This window comes from Theropithecus gelada, chromosome 5 (genome assembly GCF_003255815.1).
Source record: "Theropithecus gelada isolate Dixy chromosome 5, Tgel_1.0, whole genome shotgun sequence".
Classification (NCBI taxonomy): Eukaryota; Metazoa; Chordata; class Mammalia; order Primates; family Cercopithecidae; genus Theropithecus; species Theropithecus gelada.
The window spans coordinates 88,308,843-88,321,593 of record NC_037672.1 but is presented as its reverse complement, the minus strand read 5'-3'; the positions used below and the strand labels follow the sequence as shown (position 1 = coordinate 88,321,593).

The 12,751-nt window shown below is 44.3% G+C and overlaps 1 protein-coding gene across 1 annotated transcript in view; it reads right to left on the bottom strand.

Annotated features, from left to right (window-relative positions):
- The window catches only part of LNX1 (ligand of numb-protein X 1), a 195,404-nt gene that overhangs the window by 132,338 nt on the left and 50,315 nt on the right, over nucleotides 1-12,751 (bottom strand). The window contains exons 2-3 of the mRNA XM_025386367.1: nucleotides 12,370-12,469; nucleotides 836-963 (exon numbers count right to left, since the gene is read on the bottom strand). The gene's annotated coding sequence lies outside the window, so the exon portion shown is untranslated. The remainder of the gene's footprint in view (nucleotides 1-835; nucleotides 964-12,369; nucleotides 12,470-12,751) is intronic.

Below are 12,751 nucleotides of genomic sequence, written 5' to 3'. Positions count from 1 at the left end.
ATCCTAGAGGTAAAATTACTTTAAAAGTCAGGTCATGGCAGAACAATTTCCTCAGTATATTTGCTATTAAAAGAAAAAGAGACAGAAAAAGCCAAAGAGGTCCAAAAAATTAAAAATCAGACCTGAAGTCACATTCTTGCGGCAAACAGGGAATTAATCCTTACTGTAACCAAAGGTCAGCAGGCAGCCAGTCCAGGTCTAAATGTAAACAAATTCTAAATGCACATTGCAAAGTCGTATTTAAAAGGGTGCTCAACAAAGAGCAAAGAAAATGGTAGACTTTTTCAGAGAAGAAAGAAAGGAAAACTGGAACGGACAGCTTCTGAATAGGGCAACAGAACTTGCCCTGAGGAATAGGTTTTCAGGGGGAAAGAAAAAAAAAAATCTAGGGACACCTCACAGGTTTAGATCAAAATATGGGGGGGAAAACGGTAAAAATAAGAGCTCCGAATCCAGTCTGCACTGGCCTCCTAGCCCCCTTAAAAGAGTGAACAGATCTGCACCTTCGAGCTAAGTTTCAAAACAAAAGCCTTCACTCTACTTCTCTTTAGGTGGTTGTTGTTTTAATCAGATCAAGCACGAGGACGAGCACAGGCTGGATTAATGATCAGAGAAACAAAAAGGATTAAATATCTGGCCTGGGAGAAGTTTACTGTGCAACTAGAATGTCAAAGGCATCTCTCTACTATTCTCTCTCAAAAAACCTTCTCCCTCTGGGGCAAACACTAGAGACAAGCCATTCAGCTTGTATTTTTTCATTCAAATTCCTTGTTCAGAGCCCTCAGGGGCCAGTGGTCTAAATGCCAAGAAAGAAAAATGGAGGGTTTCAACTCACCTCTTCAAGCGACTGCCTGGGGCTCTCCAAGCAGCAGCCGGCAGGCAGCGCTCATCCCTTGTGGGTGAACCGAGCAGCTCCTTGGGCCGCCGGAGTTGTGACCGGCCTCAACTTTGGTGAACAGGTGCCTGGAGGAGGGAGGACGGCATTGGTCGGTCCAGAGCAGGAAATGGGTGACATCACGGAAGCCCCGACAGATAAAGCATTGCTGAGACCTTAGGGATTGAAACAGGAGGCCCCGCCTACCTGTCATTTACCTGAATACCTGCAAGCAGGTGGGTGGCGTCTCTTTGTGGACAAATGAATCAGTTAGAGCAATTTGCCAGGTGGAATTTACTTTCTTTCCTGAGCAAAGCACGTGTCCAGCCCCGTGTTCAGATCTGAAGTCAAATGCCAGGTTGTTTCCCAGGCCCTCCCCTTTCCCCATATCTGCCCACATAGGAGTTAAAAGGGAACTTTAAACACCAAAATGAGACAGTAATTTAGCAGACACAAAAAGGAAGAGTGTGAAGCTCAATTGCTTAGAAATATCTGAGGTGCCTTTTTGAATGGCATCCATTTGAACACCAAGTGTCTCTCTCATTCCAATAAAATGACAAATTTGAGGTGACATTTCCAATTCATCTTTTAAACAATTCTAAATAGGATACCTGTCGGCAGCTTCAAAGTGGTTTTCAAACACTTTTGCCCTACCCCTCCACCGCCCAGCATTTTTAATTCCATATTCAGGAATTTGCAAAACTTCAGTCATTCCTATCTCGGCTGCCTTAGCAGTTACAGTCATACGGCAGTTACAGTGCACTGCAGGCCTGCAATTAGGAGCAATTTAAATGATTCAGATTGGAATGGTAGTACACTCATCAGGCGATGTTGTCTGCTGTTATAGCCAGGAAAGAGGCGTCAGAGTTATTTCTGTCCCAAGCGTGGTGTGTGACCCTGGACAAGTCACTGGTTGCTTCACCTTTTCCAGCAGAAAAGGAAGCATAAACTCATCCAGTACCACAGCAGGCAGCTGGGAGGTATCCCAGGACTGTTAAACCCTCTGGCATCTTCCCAGGAAGGCTGTAAACATCTCCCATCATCCCACTGAAACGCTGTGTATTTTTACCACCTGCATCCAGCATTCCTGGAACTTACTACCTAAGGAAACTGTGGATTCCCCCTCCAGGAGGATGGCCTGCCTGCCTGCCCAGAGAGAATTTTTTTCCCCTTCAGGAAAATAAATATTGACATTCCTCTTTTCCTTCTACTTTTGCCTCCCTCATCTTCTTCTTTCCCTCCTCCTGATTTTGGGAATGCTTTGGTTCCACCGGTTTTAATATTGGACTACCTAGAGGTTTTGGGGTTTGGTTGGTGGGAGGAGGGAGAGAGAAGGAAAAATGGGAGAGGGAAGAAAAGGAAGTCCGGATTCCTACAGCCTGGGCCTCGGCTGGCTGCAGCCAGTCAATAGCTCGCAAAGCAAGCGGGAGGGGAAGGAAGAGAAATTGTAGTCGAGGGTGGGGGCTGGGGGCCTGTTCTGGTGCTTGACCTCAGGGGAGCTGGCTCCTGTCCCTGAGCCGCTCCAGACAGGTCTAAGCTACCTCTTTGCACCTGGGAACTCTGTGCCTTTTGAGAGTTGAAGGCTTAAGAAAACAAACAACAACAACAACAAAACTATTCAGTTTTTATCCAGTAGAAACTAAGGTAGGTGTGGCTATTCCTTTATTATTTAAAAGAAAAAAAGGGAGGTAACAAAACCTTTTACACACAGGTGTTTCAGGAAAAGGTTTCACGCCACTAGTTTGATAATTGAGAAACATCACTCACACAAAGGCACCCCTTCACGCGGACAGCGTGTCCCCTGGGCAAGGGGGAGGGGCGGGCGAGCCCGCCCACCTGATGAATCATCTAGAAGGCCACACCTTCAGCAGTCTTGCCTTTGGCGAAGGGCAGGATCCGACTTGAGAGGGGATCACAGGCTTGGGTTCAAGGCCTTGGGTGGGCAGGGGAAGGGGTGCAGGTGAAATGAATTCGCATAAAGCTTCACTGAACAGCCTGGAGATTGTGAGGTTTCACTTGCCATATTCACATACACACAGTCATCTACATCCATGGTGTGATGAGTTGTTGTAAAACAGAAAGAAAATAGAGAAGTTAAGTTAATTCAGGAGTAAAGCTAATTCCCAGGTATAGTGTATAAAGGAAGAGAAAAAACTGTTTTACACAATTAGCCTTCTCAGGTGAGATCTTTCTTGGTACTCCTGGATTTTGAATAATATGCATGGGTTTAAAAATAATAATATGGGCTTTTTTTTTTTTTTTTTTGGCCATTAGGGCGATTACATTATCATGGAAATGATATTTCTAAACTACTAGAAAAAAATGTAATCATAAAAACGAACATTGTGTTTAACAGGTGCTATTTATTGTTCTGAGCACTTTGTAAAAGAATGCTGTGTCAAGTATTATTGCTATTTGCATTCTACAGCTGGGAAAACCAAGACATAGTGAAACTGAGAAGCTGCCTAAGGACAAGCTCATCAGCAAGTGGCAGAGCAGTTTTTAATCAAGGCCCACTTTTTAACCACTGGAAAGAAAGGAAGGAAGGTTCTGATTTCATGCTCACTGGGACACTTCCTGGACACATTCAACTTCTTACCCATTATTCAGAAGGAGGAGAAACCTGTAGAAGTAGCCCTGGGGAGTGTAGTTTCTGATAAAGGATGTCTCCGTTTGGAAATTAATTAGTAATCTGGTCTATACACTGAAAGTGTTTGTATTAAAAAAATATATATATATATACACACACATATATATTCATAAATTCATGCATATATTTATGAGAAAACATACCAGGAAATCCATCACCCCGGGTGCACACTTGAAATAATCTTTGAGAGCTTATCAAACCAACGCCAAGATAGAAGGCCAGCTTGAGGGACCCCTCAAGAATGACCAGTTGTAACTCTCTATGACATCTTTTATGGTCATTTTTCTCTGTAACTTTTGCAGTCTATCACTTTAAAATCTGAAAAGTTAATCCGAATGGCCATGAGAACATGGAACTGCATACGTTTGAATAATATGACAGAATAAAAAATTAAGTTTCATTATGAACCACTACCAAGAAGAATGGTTTAGACTAGGCTTGGCAAATCCTGGACATATAGTGCTCCATTCCCTCCTCCCATACCCTTCTCACTGTCATTGCTAAAGACTATGACACTTGTCAACTCAGAAGGAGCTTTGGAATATTGAAGGTATTACTCCAGGCACACTAGCAGTTGGTTTTAACCCCCAAGATCAAACCCTTTTCTTTTACTTTCTTACTTTCTTTTCTTTCTTTCTTTTATATACATATTTTTTAGAGACAACTCTCCCTTTGTCATCCAAGCTGTAGTGCAGTGGTGCCATCATGGCTCACTGCAGCCCCAACCTCCTGGGCTCAAGTGCTCCTCCCACCTTAGCCTCCCAAGTGGCTGGGACCACAGGCACGTGCCACCATGCCTAGCTAGTTTTTAAATTTTTTCTGGAGATGAGGTCTCACTATGTTGCCCAGGCTGTTCTCAAACTCCTGACCTCAAGTGATCCTCCCACCTCAGCCTCCCAAAGTGCTGGGATTACAGGTGCGAGCCACTTGGTCCCCTTTTCTATCTCTAGTTGGACAATAAGTGAGATAGAAAAGAGGGCTGATCAGGAAGCAAAAATATTGGTGTTGGCTGGTGCCATTGGGGAATATTTCATGAAGAAAGGAACATGAATTGGGCCTTGAAGGATTTGGAGAGGTGGTGAGAGGGCACAGACCATTCCAGACAAAGCAGCGGCCTGGGTGGAACAGGAATGATCATAGCAGATATCTGTTGGGGAGGAACATGTATGTGGTGGGGGAGAAGAGGAATATGAGACAATGAAATATGCACCTTGCTGGGGCGAAGAGGATCCACTGATTGCTAACTTTAGATGGGGTGAGACTGTAAAGAGCCTTGGGAACCTCAAGGGCTAACTGCTTCATGTCCTCACATGCCTGTTGACTACTTCTCTCATGATGATTAAACAGCTTAAGAAAAAGAAACTCAGTATCTTGGGCATGGGGTAATTTCTTACGCATGACAATGGTTTTCAGCATTGAGCTAAGCTTCCAGGATATGCCATTTCAGCAACCATATGATCTTTCTCTCTAGGAACAAGCCTCCTTTGCAGTCAACATATCCTGGAAACTTTGTTCTTTGCATAGGCAGGTGGAAAGCATTAGAAAGCTTTCTGAACTCAAAGTTGGGCCTGTCCTAGTTAACCAGCCGGCTCACTTGGGCTTTTTGATTAGTTTTAATTCCTTTATATATCTTGACAGGGAAATCTAAGTGGGGGAAGGAGGTCTGTCTTCAAAGCTCTTTTCTTGTAGATCCCCACAATGAAGTCTGGTGTTCTCAAGGACTCTTCCTGGCAATGAACCTACGGCAAAGACCATGCCTTGTGATTCAGCAGAATTACTTTGCCCTGTTTTGCTTCCTATTTTTTTCCCCACAACATATTTCTAGAGTTGTCTAAGATGATTGAATGCCACAACTAAAATGGACATATTCCATTTGACTTTAATAAAAGTCATCTCTATAAAAAGCCTTTTTGGCTATCTTCTGAAGGTATTTAACATTATGATTTGGACTTGCTTGTTACATTATATACCATCATATTGGTTGTAATTACTTTTTTAAATGGGCTCAGCTCCATATCTTTTATTGGGTAATTATATGTGCTTAGCATAACGCCGACGAGCAGATCTCAGAGGGGCAATTATGGGAAATAATAGTAATAGTCACAAACATCAGCTGATGTGATAGAATGCCATCTGGTTTTGTGTATATGGAAGATAATTCCATTTCTCTCACAAACACACAACCTGTGTGTCACGTAGTTTGCAGATGAGTTTCTAGGGTAATCTATGGCTCTACAGTTTAGGAGGAAACACTTCTCTGGTTTGTGTGCTTTTGGGGAGAGAGAGAGAATCTCAGGAAAATGAGCATTAAATCAATTATTGAAGTTGGCGCATATTTTGTGAAAGTTTACCACACTGATTTGTGGTCAGCATGTTCTTCTTTAGTAGGAGAAAAAACAAAAAAAAACTTCATTGTTACTGTCTTTATAATGGTCACAAGACCTATATCTTATGACAATTATACATATTTTTATGTTTCTATGATCTCCATTCTTGCATAAACAAGGTAGATTATTCCCAGGGAATTTTTTGGTGGTGACTGTTGCTATTTTGAAGGTTGCCATGTCTTTGTTTCTTTCTTGGATCCTTCATACATGGCAACTTAGTTGACCCAGTTCCACACACCGGATTTAAAATGTCTCTTCTCCTTGTTAACTTTGACTTCATCCTGAAGGCTTCCACATTCTTGTAGATGACCCTTCCAGCATCCCTGACTTCCCTCTGCTATAATGACAATGACATTCCCCTCTACTTCTATTGAGTTACCCATTCTCTGGGCCACCCCTTAGATCTTGTTATCACCGCAAAATCTCCCATTTCAAAAGAAATATGAGAATGCAACTCTCTACTGTATTTTCTTATCCATTCAGATTTTTCATTCCCTTCCTCAGATTTTACCTTCTTTCTGAATGGACTATACTGTCTGGTTCCTGGACTCCGGGAGGCTGCCCAAGAATATCTGTTCCTTACTAGTTTCACTTTAGGTCCATCTAGCCCAGATCCTACTTCCTTGCCAGCATCTTCAGCTTCCTAAGGACCTGGCAAAACCACATTGCTAGCCTTCTTTTTCTACAAGCCTGGAAATGAGTGCCTCTACCCATGTATGCTTTGCAATGCACTTGTCACTCTCCTTGTCAATCTATCAATTCATATTCCTGATCAGTCCCTCTTCCTGTCTTTTCAGTAGTCAAGCACCCTCAGCTCCTTTGCCTTGCCTGGGCTGTGAGGCATTTTGTGATCTGGCCCCTGCCTGCCTTCAAACTTTATCCATATCTCTGATCCTTTGCAAGCACAGAATGCCACCACCTGCCAGCCCCATGCCCTAGTAACACTGTGTTAGAGGGGTGCACTGCCCGACCCCCATTTCCACAGGGAACTGGTTTTCTAAGCACATTCTGGCCATGTTCCACCCTTCACTCCCTCTGTCCCTGGGAGTCCTTGGCTGGTAAAATGGAAATGAACGGCAGGGCAAACTTGGGTTTGCACCTCCCTTTCCTCTCTTGAAAGTGAGCCAGAGCTTTCCTCTGTGGCTCCACACTCTGAGTCTCTCCAGGGCAGGCTTCTGTCTAGGAGGCTGCCATGCCCACATCTGCTCAGTCTGAGTGCCTTCTAGCTCTGTTTCCCTTGTTCTAACCTTATTCTCCAATTTAGCTGTTGCCATTTCAAAGGTGATATTTTGGCCTCCGTAATTATTCATTTAAAATTTTCTCAAATTGTCCTGAACCTAGATGAGAAAAAAGGGTCCCCCTTGGATACTCCCCAAACCTGACTGTCTGTGGTTCCCATAACAACCAGGCTGGATATTTTTATGGTTATTTCTAACATTTGTTGTACCATTGTTGCGCCATCCTAACATTTGTTGAACCGTTGCCTAGATTGATATTATGCTCTTTGCCCATGTTCTGAATCCTAGCAAAAAAATCCCATGAGCTAACTACAAACAGGTGAACAGACTGAGTCTCTGTGAGGTAAAGTAACTTGTCCAACATGCCTGGTTGGTTATGGGCAGACTTGAGACTCAGTCTCAGGCAGGATTATTCCTCCATCTACAGGGCTCAGCTCAGATGCCATCTCCTTTGCAGGACCTTCCTGACTTCCCCAAGCAGATATTGATGCCCGTTCTGCACTCGTGACACACTCTGCTTCAGCGATTATTTTATTGACTGTGATTTTTTTGTTTTTTTTTTGAGACAAGGTCTTGCTTTGTTGTCCAGGCTGGAGTGCAGTGGCACAATCACGGTTTACTCTAGCCTTGACCTCCTTGTGATCAAGGGATTCTCCACCTCAGCCTCCCAAGTACCTGGGACTACAGGCATGCACCACCGTGTCCAGCAAAAGGAACTTAGAGTCAATAAGGAAGCAGAGTTAAGGACAAACAATTAAAGTGCAAGATAGAAATTGCTGAACAGAGGAGTGTTACAGATGCAGTTACATGACACAGCAGGCCAGCTTGTTTCTTCTAATTTTAAGGCTCCAAGTTATTATAAAGTACTTGCCTGAGTTTGCAGAGCTAACATTTGAGTGGCATGTGAACCAGGGCAATTCATCTTGAATAGGGGGTCGTAAAATAAGGCTGAGACCTATTGGGCATTCTAAATCACAGGATGAGATAAAAGATTGGCACAAGACACAGGTCAGAAAGACTTTGCTGATAAAACAGGTTGCAGTAAAGAAGCCAGCTAAAACCAAGATGGCTATATGAGTAATCTCTGGTCGTCCTCACTGCTACACTCCCATTAGCGCCATGATGGTTTATAAATGCCATGGCAACGTCAGGAAGTTACTCTATACGGTCTAAAAAGGGGAGGCCTGAATAATCCACCCCTTATTTAGCATATAATCAAGAAATAACCATAAAAATGGGCAACCAGCAGCCCTTGGGCCTGCCTGTCTATGGGGTAGCCATTCTTTTATTCCTCTACTTTCTTAATAAACTTGCTTTCACTTTACTCTATGGACTCACCCTGAATTCTTTCTTGCAGAAGTTCCAAGAACCCTCTCGGGGTCTGGATCGGGACCCCTTTCCTATAACAGTGCCAGTTGACTATACAGCCCATGATCTTCCCAGGTCCCCCGCAACCTTATCTTAGCTCTTACCCATGAAGGGCCAGGCAGAGAAGGAGGCTCATGGGAACTGAAACTGAAGCACACTTTCATATTCTATGTATGTCACCCGAGAAAACCTAAACCTCTTATAGCTTTAGAATTTGCACAAATGTAGAGGCAGCTGCTCTGAGTGGGTAGAAAGACTATGTATATTTCAGATATGGTTTCAGTTTCATGCCCACAGTCAGGGCTGGCTGGCATGCACCTTGGGAAGAACTTGAAAAAGATCTGTGCTCTGCAGGTGACAGTAACATCTGTAGATGTTTAGATGAATTTAAAATTCCTTTAAGGTAGAGTTGGCAGTTCAGTAACCTTTTTAAAAGGTCCCCTTCCCCAATACCATACGCTTTTTAAGTGTTGTATTATTTAAATCCCTGTTAATTCTATTTTTATATATTCAGTGCTCAGTGGATAGGAGCAAACTACTATTTTCCTCACATCAAGCCTCCACACACTTGCTGTTTTTTATGCTGTCCAACAGAGTATTCTGTCCTCTAAGAGCCCAAATTCTTCAAACTTTTTCCCAAAGGGGTTGAAAATTCATAATAACTAGTAACACAAAGTGACTTGAGGACACATGCACACACAAAAAATGTCCTAGTAGGGAATGGAGTGGGAAAGGCCAAAGCAAGAGGGTAATTGTTTTGCTGGCCAACTCGGGTACAAGAAGAGCAGGAGAAGCCAACTTTCTAGGTGGGGAAGTGTTTTCCTTCCCATGAGCTTTTGCTTCCAAGAAAGGGCAGGCCCTCAAAAACGCAGACTATGGCCAAGGAGCTCATCCCTTTAGTTGTCCTAAATTAAAGAATACAAGAAAGAGCATATCATGAAAACCACTCACTATTACCAGAGAGAAGTACTCTTGGTCAGATTCTAACTAATAAGGTCTCAGTGAAGGGAAGATCTTTTGACTTTTCTCAAATCAAGAGCATGTGAAGACACCTCTTTTTAACTTGGACATGAACCTGGATGGGTGGCCTCTTTTTTTTTCTTTTCTTTTTTTTTTTCTTCTTTTTTTTTTTTTTGAGACAGAGTCTTACTCTGTTGCCCAGGGTGGAGTGCAGTGGTGCAATCTCGGCTCACTGCAACCTCTGGCTCCTGGGTTCAAGTGATTATCCTGCCTCAGCCTCCTGAGTAGCTGGGATTACAGGTGCCCACCACCACACCTGGCTAATTTTTGTATTTTTAGTAGGGATGGGGTTTTACCATGTTGGCCAGGCTGATCTCAAACTCCTGACCTTGTGACCCACCCATCTTGCCCTCCCAAAGTGCTGGAATTACAGGTGTGAGCCACCGTGCCTGGCTGACCTCTCTTTTTAGAGATGGAATTCAGCTCTAAAAAGTGGGTGCTTGTCTCATGGACACTTGTTACCAATCTGTGATGAGTTGCCTGGAATAAACAAGATTAGACTTCTTGTGGCCATTAAGCCACTGTGAGGTGGAGCAGCAGATATGGATTTGGCTGAGGTAGAGGGAGGGCTTGTCCATGTCCGTAGCAGGTAACTCTGGTCCCAGAAGCAGCTGTCTCCTGCCAGGGTCAGTGTGGACGCTGAACTTCCAGTCCGAAGTTTAGATTGTCACAGAGTAATGAATGCTTTCCCTGCTACTCTCCTCTGAGTATTATGAGAGCGTGGGGAGTTATGATCATTAACCATCTCTGGAGTGCACCATCTCTGAATAGCTCAACTAATCCGGATTTGGAAATGTTGTCTTCAACTGCAATCACAGGACCAAAGTAAATCTGAGGGAGCAGGGATATAATCATGTCTGGGAAGTTTGAGGAAAGCCTGGCCAACGTAGCAAAATCCCATCTCTACTAAAAATACAAAATTTAGCCAGGCATGGTGGTGGGTGCCTGTAATCCCAGCTACTAGAGAGGCTGAAGCAGGAGAATCGCTTGAACCCGGGAGGCTGAGGTTGCAGTGAGCCAAGATGGCACCACTGCACTCCAGCCTGGGGGACAGAGCAAGATTCTGCAAGAAAGAAAGAAAGAGAGAGAGGGAGGGAGGGAAGGAAAAATCTGAGAAGAGGCTTGCGTTTCGTATTTAAATCTATTCTACTCAATTTTATGAAGATGGAGGTTTAGGAGTTAGGAGAAGTGTTATTAACCAGACCGGAAATCCCTAAGTTCCTTGTTTGTGATGTCTTAATTTGAGTCTTTGCCCATATCAGTGCCAGCCATCAGCCCAGAGTGACCAGACTGGTCCTTCCAGTTGTGGCTGTCCCCCTAAAGTGGCATGGTCCACCCCTCTCCCACTTTCGCTGAGTCTGCCCAGGAGGTGGACTGGAAATGCAGCTTTGACAAGTTCTGCCATGGGTATACTCGCACCCCCACATTGGGTGACTCTCACTAAGTGTCTTGCCAGGGTGGCCAGTCCTTCTAAGTGATTAGGCTGCACCTGGACCAACACTGTTTGCGTTCTGGCCACCTGCCCATAAACTCGCAGCAGCTGTGATGACTGCATGAGCCTGGCAGTAAGCCCATTGTCCCCTGGGATGCTTACTCCTCAATGCCATGTGGCTGCAGGGGGTTTGGCAGAGACAGCAGCTGTGCTAGGTATGTCCCCTCCTCATCTGTGCCCCCTAGAGGCAGCTGCACACACCGACTCCTCTGAATTTGAAGCTAGGAGATCTACGAGGCTCCTGCTCTACTTTCAACTTGTCTCAAGATGGCATCTTCTCCACGATAAAGGCATAAGGGACCACATGTCAGGGGTCACCGCAGGTCAGTCTGAAGCTGCCAGTCATCTCAAAGTCAAACTCTCCAAACTGGTTACTGCTAGTTCTTCCTGCCCTGCATCCCCTCTCCTGCAAACCACCCCATTCTGTAGAATCTGAATACCACCGACCCTCATCACCCCTGCTCATGTGGCTGACTTCTCTGGTTAACACCGTTGTCCTTCCCTGGAAATGATCCCATGAAATTCATAAAACATCAAAAATGGCTCCTCGTCAGATAGCCTTATGGTTCTACTGGTATGATAGAAATAGGGACAGAGTGAGAAATAGAAACTAGGATCTGTCTGTGCAGAAACCTAAGGTAATGAAAATTAAGTTACTCTCTGAAGGGATAAGGGGATGGATCCAAATCTGTGACCTTGACATCACCATCTATTCTAGGTCCTGCAAGCAACAGATGCCAAGACCAAATTAAATATGCAAGGACTTGATTAGGGAAAATACCTGTGGGATCAACAGGGGATAGGGGCTGAGAAAGGCTGGGAGAGCTATCCGACCACCATCCAATCTGACGCCAGTGAAGGAGAGGAGGGAAGGTTTGGTGGAAATGTACCTGGGCCAACATCAGCTGTCAGAGTAATCCCAACTCTCAGGAACAAGCCTGTCTTAGGGTCCTGCAGCACTCAGTCACTCCATCACTGACCAGGAGCTGCACCTGGAAGGGTGGCTTGCTGCAAATGCAGGAGTGGCTTTCAGAGTGCAGCCACTTAAGTCCTTTGTCAGTGACACCTTCTATAATGGGGAATATGTGAGGGCATTCGAATGGCCTTTATACGTGGTAACTAAACTAATGAAGTAGCTGAGGAGATGGGGAATGGAGTCCACGGGACCCAAGTCAAGGGAAGGCGATCAGGATATTGTTTCAAGGAATGAAAAACACGTGTTGAGTGAGAATTCACAAGGCTTCAGCCTGATCACCTGGACTGGGCTCAGTGTGAAGGAAACAAAGTCTGTACATCCATGACATATCATTTTACTCTATTTTAAAACAGACCAACTATACCTGAAAGCCTAGAAATTTCAAAGCTTTGAAAAAATTCATCTCTTTTCAAGTTTCTCTTAGCACTGACAGTAGATATGAAGCTCTGAGACCACTTTTGAAGCTGGAAAAGTCAAGGACAAAAGTACAGAGACAATGAGTTTCGTGGACATCTTATGACCTTTCTGGGCCTCAGGTTTTTCATCCATAAAAAGATCCCTTTCAAGTCTAAACTTCTAAAATCAAATAATGCTCAGATTGGCAAAGTTTCTAATAATCAAGGAAAACAGTTTTCCAGGATCCGGAGCACCACAGTATCACTGTGTTAAGGCAGCAAATAAATCAGCCCTGGTTGTGCTGGCCATGGGGCCATGGAGGACTCCAGGGTGGTTGCAGGACTTCCTTG